At 44.6% G+C, this 15,411-nt stretch overlaps 2 protein-coding genes across 4 annotated transcripts in view; both read right to left on the reverse strand.

Annotated features, from left to right (window-relative positions):
• FRMD1 (FERM domain containing 1) overlaps nucleotides 1-4,226 on the reverse strand; it is a 41,102-nt gene extending 36,876 nt beyond the window's left edge. For all 3 annotated transcript variants that reach the window (XM_030236192.2, XM_030236191.2, XM_050972647.1), the window contains exon 1: nucleotides 4,105-4,226. The gene's annotated coding sequence lies outside the window, so the exon portion shown is untranslated. The remainder of the gene's footprint in view (nucleotides 1-4,104) is intronic.
• Nucleotides 1-15,411, reverse strand: part of DACT2 (dishevelled binding antagonist of beta catenin 2) — a 420,082-nt gene that overhangs the window by 251,657 nt on the left and 153,014 nt on the right. The window lies entirely within an intron of this gene.

Raw genomic sequence — 15,411 nt, forward strand, 5'->3', positions numbered from 1 at the left:
ATAGACTTGTTTATTGAATACCAATCACTTATAAGTCTTTATCATGCTTCATAAATCAAGCACATTAATTAAAGTTTAAGAGTAAGTGCCAATTTAAGGTATCAATTGGCCTAGACAACTGCAGAAGCATGAGAAAGAACCAGCAAAATATGGCATTGGGCATGAGCCAGCCTCAGTATCCATTACACCTCACACAGAGCAGCTGCAAAGGAAGCCTGGTCAGAAATGCCAAGCTCCATTTTCTCAGCTGGATTCCCAACACACATCACATGAGATCTTGCAAAAGTTAAGAGAAGAGAATTGCTGGAATAGCCATTCAGTAACAGCAACCTTGTCACCCCTCAAACACACCGAGGTGTCCCTTATGAGATGGACCCTTAGGGAAATCTCATTTATGGGCATACAAGTGCACAGCTGGGAGTGCAGTAAAGACAATGCCAGTCCAGAATCTTGGTGTAAGAACAAGAATAGAGATTCTTCAATTTAGCACTCCAGTGCTTGGCAATTCTGCCTTGTAAATTGCAGTTCTTTAGTAAAGACCATTCATCTTTTCTATCTATGGGAAAGAGGAGAGGAAAGTGCGGGCAGCAAGTTCTTTACAATAAGGGAAAGCCAGTCTTCCTTCACAGGCACAACAACTGTCAGGAAACTTAGGAAGAGCAGCAGCAAGACCTGGCCTCTCTACTGGCAACTCAGAAGAGAAGCACCTTCCTATACCATGCAAATTGCAAGTGCATAACACGTCCTGATCCAAAAGCCTATCAGTTAATCCTCCAGCTGGAAACATATTCCATTTTTAGTCTACCAAGGCTATAAACACGATTTCTCCCAAGGGGATCCATTATACTCTTGCCTCAAGCACAACAGATGAGAGATACTACAGGCCTTTCTTGGCACAAGTTATTTTACAGGGATAGTATTTTTTCACTTGAGCTACACTGGACTGATTTGGAATATATCCCTAAAACTCCAGAAGTCTGTTGCAGAACTGTCCAAAAATTTCTTCATTGCTATTCTCACAAAGACCTTGTAACAGTTATAGAAGCAGCAGACTAACAAAGTCTTTATTAAATAAATAAATAAATAAAGAGCAAAGCATCTTTATAATTTCACAAGCAATACTTTGAGCTGCAGGACAAATAAGGAGAGACACAGTTTTGGTTTTTTTTTTTAACAATGTAACAAATTCTTCTGAGTAGGAATAGCTTTGCTACCAGTAATAAGCATGTAAAAAATAAATTGGCTTGCTTCCCCTGAGGAAGGGGAAAGTCCACTGCTGATCTCATTCCATTTGAATCACTATCTAAATAGCCAGACCAGCCAGGCAGTTTCTGCATCAGTTTGCTTCTAACTTTTCCCCCCTCAACTGTACAGCTAGTCTTGAAAATATTCAGAGCAGAGAGGATGAAGTGGACAAAAAGAATAGATAAAACTCCACCTGGAACACAGCTTGCATCTGTTACTAGTGTGAAAATGCCAATCTGCCAATACCTTGATAAAATTAACACGGACAGCAGGGTCTTTATGATTAGTTGCAGTTTCAGAGGCTTGCACACAGCACTGTCAGACATCAGCTTTAGCAAAGCAGTGGGGAAGACACAGACAAAAAAAAGAAACAGAACAAAAAAACCCCAGCCTTACAGAGTGCTGCATTTTTGAGGCGATGCTGAATTGATGCAAAAGGAGGAAATAGAGGGAAAAAAAGAAAAGGCAAACATAAGAAATGGTTAAACTAGAAGCAAATTATCTTCTCCTGTAATTCTCCAGGGAGCAGCTCCTCCTTGCCAGAGGATCATGTTTGGTCCAAGCCCACCGTTTGTCTGTGCAGAGTTGCTAACCAGACACCACGAATTAAGGTACCACCGCTTAACACCAGCAAGACTATCAAGCAGCAGCGCAGTAACAGGGGACTTTCTGCAAGAAAAGAAGTGTAACCCTGGAGCACAGTAAGCATGCAAGTCATTTACATTGTCTCACTTTGGAGGAACAGTAGGGAAACGACTTTACTACAAAAGCCAGCTGATAGAGAGCTAATCAGTGGATTCATATGTTTTTTACCTGCAGTGTTGGGAAAAGTGCTGTAAAGTACTATCAGCTTTGATTTAAAAAAAAAAACCAAACTAAAATATAACAAACAAAAAAACCCCAAAACCCCATAAAAATTCACCCATTAAGAAAATCTAAATGGTATGGCCCTCACCTGCGTCTAAAACAGTCTATCAGAAAAAGACTTAGATGAGAAAACCACATGTAAATCCAAACAGTTTTGGTGTTACTGGTATTTATCCCATTTTATCAAGTTTGTATTTAAAAAAATCCACTTAACAACAACAAAAATTCTAAGGGGAAAAAAAAACCTGCCCAAAAAGCAGAGACAGATTTTTCAGTAGACCACTGCAAAGAATCACTACAACTAAAGTTCTTCAACAGCATTGTGTAGACTTATTTTTGCCTTACTCTTTTTTTGTGTCCTCCCCTCTTTTCTTCCTCAAGGTGATCTCTACAAGAAACACAACCCCCACCCACCTCTCCATTTTTTTCTGATTAGACACTTCTTATCTGAAGCCTAAACACAGGCTACTACACAGACTCCTACCACCACCGGTGCTGAAACCAGAACACTTTGATTAAGAGTGTTGTACAATTAAATGGAAGGAATAAACAGCAGTGAGGCCAAGGCATTCTGTTGTCATTCCAAATTTTCCAGGAACAAAATAAAAATTAAAAACACTAAACAAAATAAATGGGTCACCAATGTTCAAACAGTTGTGGTTTGTTGGTTTGGGTTTTTTAAAACAGTTTTGAAGTATTTATTGCCAGGGCCCGGGCATCACAGCAGTAGTCTGAAGAAGGGACAAGGTTCAGACAGTGTGCTAGTTTTCTGGCGTGGTGGAAAAACACAGATGTGCATTTTAAGTGCCACAGGGGAGTTAACCTGAGAGCCTGTCACTGCCGAACAGCAGGAGAAACATCTCTCGATGCAGACGATAACGACTTCTCAGCACAGGAAACCCAAAGCCTTTTCCTGTAAATCGTTACCAAAAAACAATTCCAAGCGGTAGAGAAACGAGGTAGGGAAACTTTTGCCTTGCTGACGCCCACCCCTTCTCCCGCAAGCACACACCTGCGGAGACACTCTCCTCTGTCCCGTCCCGCCCCGTACGGGTGCATCAAAGTCCCTCACGGCTGTCGGACCACCCAGACCAGCCCCACAAGATGCCTCCAGCCCCTCGCCCCCGAGGCTGCCCCACGGAAGGAGGCGGCCCAGGTGCTGTCCCACAGGGTGGGACCAGCCAGGCCGTGTCGCTGTCAGTGTCCCTCGCTACGTGCGAGGCAGGTGGCAGCCAGCCGAGGACCGGCTGGGACGCGTCCCACACTCGTGCCGTCGTACGGCCCCACGGGAGCTCCCTGGGACACGGCCAGCCGCCTTGGGTGTCTCCCGTCGCGCAGCCGGTGTATATGGCTGATCCAGCCCGAGCATCACCCCATATCCAGCGCCAGCGAGACCCACCGCCGGGGCCCGGTCCACGACACCGAGGGACAGATAAGTTACCACGACCCCAAGGTCCTCCAGAGCCCCACTCCCTCCTGTCCCCACCTCATGCCTGCCCGCTCCCGCGGTCTCCGCCCGAGAACGCGCAGGGACACCCACGGCGGCGGCCCCGACGGGAAAACCCCCTGATAATGTGACACAGCCGGAGATCGCTCCGGCCGACGCTCGCACCGCCCATCCAGACACAAAGTTGTAAATAGACTTTCGCTGCCGCGCGGTGGGACCGACGGTCGCTGCACGGAGCCCCTCCCGGCTCGGCGGGCAGCACACCGCCGTCCCGGCTCCCTGGCCCCCACCATTCCCTGCCGTGGGCGGCGGGCGCAGCCGGGAGCCCCGCGGGTCTCTCCGCTCGCAGCTCCGCCCGCAGCAGCACCGCGCCCGGCGCCTCCGCCGGCACCGCTCCCCGCCGGCACCGCTCCCACCCGGGACCCGTCCCGCTCGCCTTTGTCCCCCGGCAGGTCACCGGGACCGCGCCCGTCTCCCCCCCGCTGCCGCGGGAGCCCTGGGACACCCCGTCGTCGTTCTCCCGACAGCGGAGCCCACGGACTCACCGCGGGATAGCCCCCGCCGCGGAGGTCCTCCGGCCTCTCCGGTTCAGCATCCAGCGCCCACCGAGGCAGCGGGGCAGGCGGCGGGCGCACGCCGGAGCCCCGGGGAGGACCGGCGGTGGGGCGGGGCCAGGCGGGGCGGCACACGGGGAGGGGAAGCCGCGGGGGCGGGACGGGCGGTGTGTGCCGGGGAAGCTGCGGCGGCGGACGCCCTGCGTGCGGGGATGAGGGGTTGCTGGCGGGGCTGCGAGGCGGTTTTGGTTTTGGTGGATACTCAGTTCACCGTACTGGCAGCAATGAAGTTTGCGTAGGGGAAATTGCATTTAAGAGTGACCACAGCAAGTCACTGGAACTCGGTCCAGGTGGCTGTGCCGCAGCCAGGTTAAGTGGGCGATGCTGGCAGGGGGAGATGGCTCAAAGCGTGAAGAGGTGCAGTGTAAGAGTCAGGATCGCATCTGGGAACTCCGCGCCTGGGAGCCACAGTGCTCGAGAGGGAGGTGCTGTGCTGCACGCATGCCATAAACCTTCTTGTTTCCCTCCCTCTTCTGTGTTATAATCTGCTTTTTAATATAGTAATTTTCTGAAAGAAGGCGGACATCATCTCAAGTTATGTTGAGCTGCTCCCTCACGAGTAGGTTGTTGCTCAATTTCCCCACATATCCAGTTGCATGTGAGGATGCAGCCGGCGTGGGAGCTGGACTGGCGGCAGGCTGTGAGGGGAGCAGGTGGAAAGGCTTTTGCACAGTGTTGTGCAACTCCATAGCAAAAAAAAAAAAAAAAGAAAGAAAAGAAAGAGAGAGATTTAGATTTGGAGGAGCCTCAAGAGTGAGCCTGACTTGCTGGTTTGACATGGCCACCTGGTCACCTGTACTGACCACCAGGTTTTAATGTTGCGTTTGAGGTTGGACACGAGACTAGCTAAAATTCAGCCTTGCTGGCACAGATAATAAAGAGGACACCTTACTTTTGCCTCTTTCCAGCTGGACTGTAAGAGTGAGGCTGCTCTGTGAGCAGAGGGAACATCTCATCCCACAACAATCTTCTGAGAGAAAATATTGGTGTCATAATCATTATCTGTGCAAATGGACAGGTACCTCATTTCAGGAGTGGTTCCAGGGCTGTGGGCCCTAACTGAATAGAGGCAACTCTCAATGGCTGAGGTAAAATCTTTCATGGCTTGTCCTTTTGTTAAGCCAAGGCTGATCTATGTAGTTGCCCTCTCAGCATGCCAGCTGTTTCTAATGTTATTCTGAGGTGCCCAATGCATGTTTTCATGGGCAGCTGACTTGGCATGACATCTTCCTTCTGTCCATATGAAACATGTCACACTATCCATTTTTAATCTTTACCATTTTCTGTCTCCTTCACTCCCTTTGCTCGTGGTTGTAGCACCTTTCTTAAGCCAGCACTGGAGCTCTTCAGATTGCTAAACTGATCAGTTTCACTAAATAGAAAGAAAATCCCCGTTTGTTTTTTTTTTTTTCCTTTATTTTGCTGGAAAAGTGGGCTGCTGTGTTGGTGATTGTCTCATGGAGTGGTCCAGCCAGTGCTGGAGTCAGCATCTTGTAATATCACCTGCTCTTCCTCTCTTATTTTCCAGCATGAATTTGCAGGATTGAATGCAAGGGCACAGAATCTTGTGCCCAAGTGTAGGCTCTGTTGTTGAACCTGTTCTTATTTACCCTGCCCTGTACCATGCATGAAGCCTGCAGCAGAGCCAGCGCAGTTGTCTGGTCACAGTAGGACTTTCTGTCGTGCTCTGACAGCTAGTGGAGAACTTGAAATGTTAGCAAATAGCTCTGAACAGTTGCTGCATTCTTCTGGGTTTTGATCATTTGAAAAAGAAAATGTTACAGTAGCTTACAAACTCATGGCTCCAGTTTCTGTGAAAACTATCACAGGAGGCCAGCACTGTCTAGGCTGTTGAGACAGGGGTGTGCTCTGTGGCACACCACCTTAAACTGATCTCCTCATCATTTGCCCGAGAATCCTTAGGGGCTATTTCCTTCCAACAGAACCTGAATAGGAGAGTAAGAAAAGCGTGGGCTGTGTGCAGGTGGTGTTCCCAATGTAGCCGTGATCGAAATGGAATTTAGTACAGAATGTCAGGTACCACTACCTTAATTGGAAGTATAGTAATTATCGCACATAGCTGGTCTTCTAGGGTTGTGTGGCACTCTAGAGAAAACAAGCTGCATTTTGAGAAACATCAGGACTGCAGGAAAACTGAGATAGTGTCAGCCTGTTTGTTTTTGAAGGAGACATCAAAGTGTTGGAGTCTGAAGATATCTGTGTTCCAAGGAAATACCACTGCAAATTTTCAAAGCATCAACTCCAGCTCTCCTTCTTGCAGTGCTGATAAGCAGTTTCATCCAGCTTGCTCTGTAAACTGGAAGCTGGAGAGGGGGATTTGTGGATTGGTTCTTAAAAGCTGGTGTCTTCAGAAAAAAGAGTGGCTTTTGTAAGCTGATGTTTCATGCAGAGTCAGAGGGACCCCATGCAAAAATAGAAGTTTGCATAAGCAGGTGTCTTTACTCAGGGTCTTGTCTGCATTGCAGGTAGGCAAAGAGATCTTGTAGTGCAAAAGGGAAAGCTGTGGCTTGCCTTCTCTGTCTCGGAAAAAGTATCCCTTTCCTTTCCTTATGATAATTATCACGGTGCACGTAGGAGATAATTTTGTTGCTACTATTTATTGTCTAGTTCACAAGCAGCACCTCAGCTTGGAGAGAAATGGGTTGCTTGTAGAGTTTAAAAACAAAAGGAGTTTTCACTAATGATGTCGGGGAGCTGAAGCTGGCTTCAAGCTGTTCAAGTCATGAGAGGATGACTCAGAAGTCAGAAATTTGAGGCATTCCTATGTCTAGGGTTTAATCAACAGGCAAAGCATTGGGAGGTAAGCAGAGGAAATCAATGGCAAATCAAAGAAGAATAGGTCAGCTATTCATTAGAGAAAGGAGTGATCTCAGGGATATTAGCGGAAAGGAGGGCATGAAATGAATCCTAAAGAAAAGTTTGAACTGTGTCTGCAGCAAGCTGGCAGTCAGGGAGCCCTAAAAAATCACTTGAATGTCTTGCATAAAAGGCTGTTTGCAGAACTGCATTCTCAGAGTCAGATTTAACCAGCTGCATACAGACACTTTCCAGCCATAATGCAACTCTTGCAGACGTAATAATTGTGTATTTTTCATTGCATATACAGTCATCATAGGTATTACACATGAAATTCTAACAGTCTGCTTTCTGTTAGCATACATGCTGAAGCAAAATTGTATTTGGTGATGTTCTCAGTGCATGTTACAGCTTGATTTTGCTGGCTCTAGCCTTATTCCTAGAAAATGATCAATAGCTTCAGTGGGACTATTCATCATGCTGTGGCTTTCATGATTAACATGTTGCAAAATCAGATTTAATTCTGAGCTCTGGGGTTGGGATTTTTTTTTTTACATATGAAGTATCAAATTTATCTAAAATAACATATAAACATGTAAACAGTAAAAATAAAGTTGCAGTGTAGCTTATCTGCTGGTACAGTATTGGTTACATTATTGATAATAATTAGTCATTATATCAAACACCATATACAAGGTATAGGTATAACTGATGAGGTGTAAGACAGCAGTTTATATCAAATACAAGTCAAATGCTGTTGTGCTGATCATTGACCACATTACTCTGCAAGTGAGGCCAAGGTACAGGTCTGGAACCATAAACTGCTTGTGGGCACTTGAAGGTTGGCTCCTGTGCCAGGGACGTGCCATGTGACTGGGGAGGACATGGGAGATTTTACTTTATACCCTGTTGTCTCTGGTGCCATACATGTCACTGTGTATTGCATCTTTCATCCCAGGGGATCCTGATGTTCTTCTTCAATAAGTTTTTCATTTGACATTTCAACAGAGACGCCTTCAGGTAGTAAGGGAACAGCTGCATAATGTTGCTCTGTCAGCAACCTTTGAAAAACCAGGTGGGTAATCTGGGATGGGAGAGTGGGTTCATAAATCAAATTTGGCCCTAGAGCACACAGGCTGTAACTCTTACCCTTGGCAGAGTCTCTGTGGGACTGTATTTACTAAAATGGTCACAAGCCGCATTTTATTCTAAAGAGAAACAAAATCTTTCAGTAACACAAAATCATTTAACATCATTATAGGCTTATGGTCTTATTCTAACTCTGACCAAATTCCCAGGGCCCTTGGATTCAAGATTTCCTAACCCAAGCTCTAATCAAGCCCAAACCTGTGTTCATTGCACAGCCTCCCGAGATCCCTGTTGTGGTGGCACAGCCACCCTGAGAGTTTGTCACGTTCTCTCTGACAGAACCCATTTGATGTACCTTTGCCTATACAGGTGCTCTGGCAAGTTGGTATCTGCAGCTAAATACACACAAAGTGCATAAGCTGCTGGTACAAATTCCTTTTAAGCAGACAGGAGTTGTCTGCTGATTTCACCATGCACTGAAACTCAAACTGTGAAGTTTTGGTTACTTTCTGACGACTTTGAAACCATGCCAGAGCTGTTAAATCCCTGCCCAGGGTTTCACAGTGCTTGTCATGTCTCTGCTAGGCCTCCGTCACAACGCTGAAATAATTTCATGTCCTCGGCATGGCAAACATATACACACATTGTCATTCACTGCTTAATAAAGAATTCTTTCTGGCTGTCTGTCCCCTGCAAGTTTTCCTCTCTCAACCCCTAAAGACAACAATCCTGCCAGAGCATACCTTGCAAAGGAGTAAATTGGCTTCTGCCATCTCTGAACGTGGGTTTCACAAAAGCTTTTCACTTAATTTTACTTCCTTTCAGCTATGTGGTTTTTTGTTTTGATTAGAATTGTGGTCTGTAATATTGCTTTCCTATTTTTAACTTTTTCTTTCTAGCTGACTTATATATTCTTGGTCCAAAAGGGAGAATAACACCAGTAGATGATAGGGAAGGGTGGATTTTTTTTCATGAACTAATCAACTTTGGAAATATTTGGAAGAATATTCCACAGTCAAGCTTTTTTCTAGTACTAAATGGAAGTTTTCTTTTTCTTTTTTTTTTTTTTTTAATCTGTTTTTATCTGTTCTTCCCTAGATCTAATAATAGAGATGTCTGCAATTATAAAGTGTTAGAGTATTAATAAAAAAGCAGTAGAGTCAGGAAAGATCCATCTACAAAGGCAGTAAGGCCAGGAGAGAGTTTCCTACAAAACCACCGATTTTTTCATGCCCAAAGCATCAGCCTTTCCTCTTTTTTTAAAATCCTGCATGTTTCCTTTGATCCCCACCCCCCAGCAAACTGGGATGTGGAAGAAATGCAATCTTGGCCGCTGGGGTCCTGCCTGCAGCCTCCTGCCTGGGGAGCACCTTGCACTGCCACACAAAGGAGAGCTGGTGTTTCTGGAGGGGGAATGGGGAGGGGGCTGGAGCACAAGGGAAGGGAAACGTGCCTGGGAGCAGCTCCACCAGCTCCGAAATCCTGCGTGCAGGAAACAATTGGCCGAACAGAGGCCACGGCTTGCAAAAGCCCCGGCGGCCCTTTCTCTGCCTTCTGCTACCAGGCAGTGCTGCAGATTTCCCTACCTTGGGAAATCTTGTGCCTGGATAAGAAAATACTGGGGGAAAAAATGGAGAGAAAGCCAAAAATAATCACACAATCCTGCAAGTTTAAGGGAAGCAAAGGGATATCCTTGTGTGCTGTGTCATCCTGCTTCTTTAATGAGAAATGGGGGATGAAAGGAGAAAAGAAAAGGGGAACATTTAGGCTGAAAATTTCCATGAAGTAATGGCACTAAGATGATTTGAATTACCCACAGGATGAATTTACCCTGACGTGTAAAATCTATTTCTGCCATTAACACTGCTAACCTAAGCCTATTCACAGATAATTACAGTCAAGTGCTTACCCTGCTCTTGCTCATCTGTTTTTCCCTCCTGCCCATTTAGTAAATGCATCAGTTATGTATTAACACTGGTATGCTGTGTCAAAGCAGCAAGAGCTTTGAAATTAGGCAGCAGAAGCAGAATATAATATGACAGGAAAGAACCATTGAAATCTGTAAACAAAGGGTTGTAAAAATGGTCATTAGAAGTCAGTTATGTTCTAGCAAATTAAGATCTTGGAATAAAATAATTTGAATTGACGACAATGTCAGTGCAAATGGAAGTCAAATATGGTAAGTTTAGCTAAAATGCCACGAAAATCCAATTTTTGCATTACCTGGGACAAAACAGTTCTGCTGTACAGTGTGAATCTCCTGCACAGACACATTCCATAAATACTCTTCTCTCCACCATGTTCTGGATAAAATTACTAATGTGTAGGTCCTGTCAGCTTTCTTCCTCGTCACATTACCTGGCACTGAGTAAGGGGTTTGAATGAATTCCCAGCTCCTGTGCAAAGCCAAGAGGTGACCGGGAAGAGTGCTGTGATATCTGTCCATACAGGAGGTGAGATTAGGGAAAGTGCCTCAAGTATGGGATTTATTCTACCCAGAGAGTATGCTTTTAAGTATAGTAGAAAAAGAGGCATCTAGATCTCCCCTTATTCCTGAGAAATTCCTGCTGAGTTGTTGAGTGGGTGCCCAAGGGTAGAGTTAATTGGGATTTGCTCTTGCTTCTGAAAATGGAGATTGGTTTCAAAGGTGCTCCACAACCTCCACACAGCCCTCCTTTTCCTGACAGAGGGCTCTGCCCCTTCCCTTCACAGCAGCACCACTCTGGTCAGAGCCTTGCTTACCTGCCATAAGAGCTCTTGCCTATTTTAGTATTTTTCTTGTCTCTGCAGGGGGTGGTGGTTCTTCTACTGCCAGAACAAAATAATTTACCTGGAACTGAGTGTTTCAACCTGTCATTCTTCAGGAAGAAAAAATGTCTTCTTCCTGAAAACAAACAGAGCTGATATGAAAACTTGTATCAAGAAATAATAATCGCATTTCACCAAACTTCAGTAGTTCTAGAGGCTGCCTGGAAGTGTTAAAATGTCTGCTGGAAGTCATCTCATTAAATTTCTGTATTGAAAGCTATTTCATCACTTATAAACATTTCATCAAGTTATAAAAACAACTTAGGTATCTTATAAGTATAAAAAGTCTGGAGCACTGAAACCCCCTTGTAAATAAAGAATGTGGCTGTGAAATATAATCCCTGGTGGGATTGGTTTCTGTCCTTTAGAAAGGACATTACTTTGAGACAGGCAAAGACAAAGTAAAAGCTGGGGATGATGGCTGGTAAGTGGAGAAAAGGCGAAAGTAATAAAAAATGTACACACAGGGCTTGCTAATCTGCAATGACGGTGAGCATGTCTCACTGACTTCAGTTCTGAATAAATCATGCTATCTATACCAAGGTTATCTCCTTTTGTCATCATACATCAAGTAAAGATGAGAAACACAAGTCAGCCTGGTTCACTTAAAGTTACTTCCAAAATGTAAAATTGTTCAAAATCTGTAAAAGGTAGGAAGTGCTCTCCAATTCTTTGTATGTCCCAGAAATACTGTTACTGTTAATGATTCTTGAAATCTTTTAATTCAAGGTTGAGGACTGAGTTTTGGGGGTTTGTATGACTGTTTTTTTCCATGGGGATGATGTCCACAGTCTCTTGGAAATGATTCCACAGAGGAGTCCTACTTTTTAAAAATAGCTGTTTCTCTTCCTTCCATTAAAATGACAGAAGAAATACTCATCTCAGTAACATTAAAAGCAGCTTTTAGAGTTACCCCTTGCCATCTCCTGTGGTAAAGCTGAGCTCTAGCAGAGGGAAGTCCTGCTGGCACTGAAGCTCCTTGGGGGTGAGTCTCATTCTCAGGGGGTGCAGTGGGCTCTGGACACTGCCCCAAACTTAGCTCTTGGTCATGTAGGCATGGGCAAGCTGCTGCAAGAGGCCTTTTCTGAAGAGGCCAAAGCACTTCAGCCAGGCATCCTTCTGTAGTATCTTCCTTTTCAGGCCACTGAGAAATTTCATTATAAGGTACATAGCACTTTATAATGCCTATCCCACATTTCTTTCATGTTTTTTTTTTTCTTCCTTTCAGGTGACAAATACATTTTTTCTTCAGATTTTGTGTTGAAAAGAATTATAAAGAAATTAGAAAAAGGTGGTAATTTCCAATCACCATGCACGTGCCAGTTACGTGGCCCTCTATGTTCATCAGGTTTTTTTGGCTTTTGTTTACTGTGACTCTGCAGGGGTAAAAATAAGTAGGGTAAGTACTTTTAAGTAAATAGAGATACATTTGTCATGCTTTCAGTCACATGTCAGGTGTAGAAAGCCAGTCCAGTGTCCCTGGACTGACAGGCATAAGGTCATTTCACATATCTACAACATTTTTGCTGTCTAGCTGCTCTCTCCCCTGCAAGCTCACCTCTCTGAAACAGAAAATAGCATTCCCAAAAGTATTTGAACTCGATCAGTTTACTTCATCCATAAATATCCACATGGGTGCATCCAGGCCTATCCTCCATTTCCAAGGAGGAGAGCATCATTGGCACCGATGCATGGTGGATGCCCATGGTAAAGATTGCTCTTCTGTGTGCCCACACAGAACCTGAAAGCAGGGATGTCATGACCTGCTGAGGAAGCAAACAGAGCAGGCTCATGGCTGACTGTGTCCCTGCCTTGTGGTCTAAGCTCCTGGGTGGGAAGGGGAAATTCCTGCTCTCTGTTTTTAGGCAACCTAATTTATGATACAGTTTCAGGTTACAGCTGCACTGGTCCAGCCAAAAACAATGTTCTGCCTCCTCTCCCTCTCTCTGTCTTCTTCTGCTGCTTCCTTGGAATGCACTCTAGTGATGGTACAGCTACAGGGTGAAGGCCATTTGGCCTACCCTAGAAAAATTGATGGAATATTTTTCCAAGTCTGTGTTGAATTGGGGAGCCTTGCTCCAACAAGACACAAGGAGGGACAGCAGGAACTGCAGCTGAAGTTGCTGTAGTGACAAACAACCTTTCCAGCAGAAACCCACTGCTTAATAGGGTTTATGAAATGTCAAGTAGCACCTAACTCACAGAAAGAAAAGGACTAAATATTAAATTTTCTTGCTTTCCAGATCTGATGTGAAGCATCAGAAGAATGGGAGTGGATTGCTGGGGTAGCTGCAGCTGGGAGATAGTCTATCCATGTTTCTAACAGCAAAGATCCTTAGCAGAGGGAATTCTCCAGCTTTTCATACCATGCCTCTTCTCAACTCTGGAAGAGTTGTGAGACTTCATATGTACCTGCCTTTCCCAGTGTGCATTCTCTTCCCCTCTTCCCTGGATGGGGCACATCAGCCAGTCTAGTAAAGAAACAAAAACCCCTATCTCTGACTGCCCGTGGGGGTCCCTTTCTCTTCTAGTACTGTACAGATCATCTCACCTAAAATTGGGCAGCTTAAATAGCTCTCCAGGTCTGCCTAGGCACCTGGTGTCAATCACCTGAATATATTTGGACATGGAAATAAGACCACAGCTATCTGGACCTTAAGTACTTGATTGTACTGCTAGCAAGGAAAATTTGGAGTTTTTTAGTTAATTGTAGGTGGCACGAGAGAGGTTGGGATACAAAACTCTGTCTGTGACACCTTCAATTCTGGGGACTAAAAGCTTGCCAAGTGCAAGAAGATATGATGAGCCATGTATACATTTGGGTAAGACTCGTGTCTGTGAGTAACACTTGCAGATGTTTGCAAGGACTTGATCCACAGAATTCCCCCTGACTGGGACACAAGTCTTTATGAGGGCAGGTATATTCCCTTACTGAAATTGTCTGTAACTGGTTGTTTACATGCTGTTTACTGAAGGCAAATATATTGTACAGCCACTGCAGGAGCTCAAGCAAAGTGCAACCTCTTCTTTGTTAGAACTTAAACTAAGTAGCATCATCCATCCTGTATTAGTTTGCCCTTAGCCTTACACGGGATAAACTGGTGAATGAAGCCAAATACAATGAGATAGTGGACAAAAAACAATGTCAAAATTTATTTGTGTTTAGTCAGTAGCCCAGGAATGAGAGCTGTGGTGGTTGTGGTGATGAGCCAGAGGAATGCTGCTGGTATTAAGAGCTCTTTGCTGTGTCACACATTCCTGTATTTCACAGGATCTGAAGGAATTAGCCTCAGGAAAGCTCAGAGTTTATTTCAGGTGGGTAAACCCTGTTTTCTGGCCTTTTGGTTGGTGGTGGGAAGCATTCGTAGCGATTGAAGGAGAGATCAACTGGCTAGATAAGAATTTCTTATCTTCCAGATGGCAGGTTATGAAAGCAGAGAAGAGGGCTGTGTCTGTCAGGTGGAGGCTAGGAATGACAAAGAAATTTAACTCCATTCCAAAAATGTTGACCATATTGTTCACGCTCAGCAGTGAGGGGGCCTGTGGCTGCTGTGAGATTAACCTTGTGACCCCACAAGACTTTAGACCAGCCTGTCAAAAGCATTATGCCTGAAGGCAGGAATCGTTCTTTATTAGAAGAACAGTTACTTTGCCTCGTTTCTACTGCCCACCTATGAACTGCATTTTGGCTGCAGCACCACCTTTAGGAAATGGTGTGTAGTTTAATTATTAACAACAGCAGATTCCTAAAGGTTGTGGACAGCCTCTTCAGTGCGGTTTAATTTGCCCTTAAAAAGTAGCTCCATGTAAAAATATACTTATCTGGTATAACAGTGATTTTCCACAGGGCTGTTACGGGGCTGGTAGTAGACTGTAAATTATTTCAGAGCATGTAAATATTTTTATTAAAGGAAATTAGGAAAATTTGGTTTTGTTATTTTCAAGCAGACTTAAGAGTTAAGTTTTTAGAATGGCTGTGCCTATTTATGGCCATCAATTTCGGATCATCCTGTGGAAGGCACCTGTTTGAAGAGCTGAAGCATTGAGACTATTGCAGCCTCGGTGGTCCAGAGAAAGGCTATTATGTGGCATTAAGAGCTCATACAGTTGTAAAAAGTGAGTGAGCTTTTAGGCCCAGAGGCTCTTCAGCAGGTTTGCAGAGAGTTGCAGAGCTGCTCCTGAGTGCTCAGCTTCCATGACTTTGGTGGACCTGTGATTGCTCTTCTAAGTCCTCAACAAAAATTACAGTTGTAATAGTTCCCCATAGTTGTGGGATTTTATCACATTCTCTGTTGGCAAGTTCCTTCAAAGGAAAAGTGTGAAGTGATTTAGTATTTTGTTCAGTAGGCTGATTCACTCAGTTTTACTCTAGTGGTTCAGGCATTTTGTCACAACTGTATTACAGCATGTGCTTGTAATAAATATACACTGAACAAGAAAATAACTAATTTAGGTCACAGAATATGTTCATTGTGGTCATTAAAAACATTTTTTAAGGAAGAAATACTCCTTTAATAATATCAT

This window comes from Serinus canaria, chromosome 3 (assembly GCF_022539315.1).
Source record: "Serinus canaria isolate serCan28SL12 chromosome 3, serCan2020, whole genome shotgun sequence".
Classification (NCBI taxonomy): Eukaryota; Metazoa; Chordata; class Aves; order Passeriformes; family Fringillidae; genus Serinus; species Serinus canaria.